The following is a 3,676-nucleotide window of genomic DNA, read 5'->3' on the forward strand; positions in this document are numbered from 1 at the left end:
TGGCACTAGAGAATAGGTGCACAAGTTGGTACACAAGCGGCCACTCTATTATTCATTGCATTCCAGTTAAGGAAGGTTCCATGTGCCAAATACGCTAAGATTACCTAAATAGCGGCGCAGGGAAATTTTCCAAGGAACCCTAGATGAGGGTAACAACACAAAGGTAAACCCTAGTTTCATCCTATATAAAGGGTGCCAAGAACCCTAACAAGGTACACAGTTTCTAAGACTGAAGCTAATATACACACTTGGTGTTTCTTTTCCCTAATATTGACTTGAGCGTTGGAGTGCAAACGGCCGCTAGGGCGCCCCTTTGTCTTTGCAGGTCAGAAGTTTCTTGATCAAGAAGGCACGATTCTCAGGCAAGATCAAAGGGCCAAAGAAGTTGTTGGAGTCAACCGCCAGGAACAGAAAACGATCATAACTTTTGGCAGAAAAGTCGAATTAAGACCCTTAAAAAATGAAAGTTGCTCCAAATCATCGAACTGTAGTAACTTTTGCAGAGAAGTTGGATTGAGACGCATAGATGCGAAAGTTGCTCGAAATCAACCAACAAATTAAACGTTCATAACTTTTGCTTAAGAAGTCGAATTTAGATGCATAAAAAATGAAAGTTTCTCGAAATCAGCCAACGAAGACAACAGTCATAACTTTGGATTAAGAAATCGGATTGAGACTCATAAAAATGAAAGTTACTCAAAATCAACCAACAAATTAAATTGTCAAAGTTGTTTTGATATGCATAAAAAATCAAAGTTTTGATTAAGAAAACTTTTATAACTGTTCTAGCCGGTTGACCTGGGTCGTCTTTATGCGTGGCTTGTCCTAACGAGCTAGGTCACCTTCGTTCTGCCTCGTCTGTGAGTACCTGAAAAAAGAAGAACAAAGGGGTGCCCTCGCGGCCGTTTGCACTCCGACGATCAAGTCAGCTAGCGAGAAACACCAAAGTAACTAGAAACTGTATAATAATCTCAATGACTGAAACTGTGTGGCTAAAACTGTGTTGCCCTAATTGCCTTGTGCTCTCAGCGGATGTGCCGTCAAGAACAATTAGGGTTTGTGCTCTGTATGTCTATCTGAGAACTAGGTTAAAACTCGTGTAACTCTGAAAAGCGTACCTTACTAGGGCTTCTTCGTGCCCTTTATATAGGTGGAAACTAGGGTTTACCTTTGTACTGCTGCTATTATCTAGGGTTCCTTGGAGAAGGTCCTTGCGCCGCTACTCCTAGGATCTAAGCGTATCTGGCACATGGACTTCCCTTATCTAGAGTGCAATGAATAACCTTGTGGCCGCTTGGGTTCTAGCTTGAGCGCCGTATCTCTCGTGGCATCATACTATTTAGGTGCCCTAATTAATCACGTGTCATGCATGCAGCCTTCCTTGAAGATCTTTAATGAGCACGTGGGCATTGTGACGTGCCCTTTTGACTTGATCGTTTATTCTGTGCGGAGGGACCCACAGTGCCGCCACCCAACTTAGGGTTATCCCATCGTGTGGGCCCCCCTTTCTGTGAAATGCTTATGTCATGCGGGTTGACTCTTCGGGCGATGTCTTACTTAGGCGATGTCCGCTTAAGCGATGTCTTACTTAGGCGATGTCCGCTTAGGCGATGTCTTTCTTTCGGATAGTGACACGTCTCGGCGAGAACCGATTACGTACACTGCAGAACGCCGCTTCTACATGCGGCGACTACGTTGACTTCTTGACCACCTACCCTTCTCTTGTCCACGCCATCATACGTGATGACCCGGCCGGTACACAAGCCCCCCAGTCTTGAGCTGATAACTTGTTTTCAGCAAAAAGACTAAAGCTTGCCCCCTGCTGCTCTTGCGGCGTTTTAATGACATGTCATCCTCCGACCGATTGACGTGACATTTCTGCATCGCCTGCGCAACGTACCCTCAAGGACTCTGACGATGTGATATTCTCTTAGTGAGACGGATGGCACTTTAATTCGTACTTTTACCTCGCGACACGTGGCCCAATCATAAGGCGCTTACTTTAACGTCCTTTACCGCTTCAATCGTGATGCTTGAATCTTGAAAACCCCGCATCTCAACTTACTGACTCTACTTCTTTCGCATCTTTCTTGCACTATTCATCTTCTTCCCAAGAACTCCTTGTTCCATGTTCTTTCTTTGCGACCTTTCCTTCTATTGCGTTGCTGAACCCTTGACCTCCAGTTTCCTCACTGCCAGCACATACTAAAATGTCCACCAACCCTTCTTCCTCCCGAGTGAGTCACAAGGATCTTTATCCATGGGCTTCGAGTGAACTCCTTGACGAGTATTCTTGCTTACTTTCTACTAGGGCCTTGAGGGAACACGTGGGGGAAGCGTGTTCCTATGACCATCGTGCCTTCGCAAAGAGGCACGATGATGACATCGTCGTGCTCCCTTGTTCCATGGGGGAGCCGGTGTGTGGGGATGAACGATCCAATAACGGGGTCCCCTTTTTCTATTTTTATCAAGTAGTCTTTAAGTGCGTCGGCGTACGCCTTCCCTTTCCCAGGTTCGAGAGGGAGCTGTTAACGGAGATGAACACCGCTCCAGCCCAACTGTACCCTAACAGTTGGACCTTCGTGAAGGCCTTTGACATTTTGTTTGGCTTCCTTGGATGTGCGCCTTCTGTGGATATTTTTCTTCACTTCTTTGAGGTGAAGAGGCAGAGAAACAATCTTTGGGTAACTCTTAGCAATGTCCCTGGTAGGATTCTTTTGACTCCTTTTCAGCAAGCCTTCACAGGGTGGAAAGGCAGGTTCTTTAAGGTATGCTGTTCCAGCTTGATGCCTTCTGCTCTGGACGGCTTTCCTTTGTACTGGACAAAGGACGCCAGAGCCTTGAAATCTAAACCCCTTAAGAAACTGTCTCCAAGGGATCAGGAAGCTTGCAAGATCCTGGCGGGTGTTGGAGGATTTGATGCGGCTGCTTTAATAAGCTTGGAGTATAATGTCGAGCTTCTGGGAAGATATATATGTGCGTGAGGCTTTTCTCATGACCTTCCCACTTCTTGTTGGATCTCTTGTATGATTTTGCTTAGAAATACTTTGTTTCACGTATGTCTCTTACTATACTTTACTCCTTTCTTTCACGTAGGTTCAAAGATAAACGATCATCAGAGGACGCTTCTAACTCGGGCTTTGCGGTTCGGAGACGGGGTCATTTCGTCGTACTGCTCGAGGCCTGGGAGCCACTGATGCGTGATGAGTTCTCGCTTTTTGTGCAGATATTAGGATGTGTATAGGACCATGATTCCATCTTGCAAATGTTACAAATTTCGTCTGTAACCCTAACATTGGCTCTACGTTTTTCTTTATGTCGAATGCTGTTCAATTTATTCTGCATGCTTGCGTTCTTTGCCCTGCGCTTTACTCTTGATATTGCCTTTATGCTTGGCGTGAATTCTTTAGATAACCTTTGTTTGTTTCCCATCCCTTAAACGTCCTGCTTCTGATTGTCTCGTTTATGGTTTTGTCCGACCTTCGCCTTTGTGATTTGAATCTTCAGCATTATCGCCCCGAGCTTGTTGGGAAGGCTGGCGATGTTGGCGATGTGCTGCTTGCAGCGATGTCAGACCGCCTGGTCTTTCGTTCGGCGACGACCCCGTCGGCGGTCGTGTACATTGCAGACCGCCCCTTCGCACCACCTAATCACGTTATCGCCCTTGATGACTCGA

This window comes from Phaseolus vulgaris, chromosome 3, assembly GCF_000499845.2.
Source record: "Phaseolus vulgaris cultivar G19833 chromosome 3, P. vulgaris v2.0, whole genome shotgun sequence".
Lineage (NCBI taxonomy): Eukaryota > Viridiplantae > Streptophyta > Magnoliopsida > Fabales > Fabaceae > Phaseolus > Phaseolus vulgaris.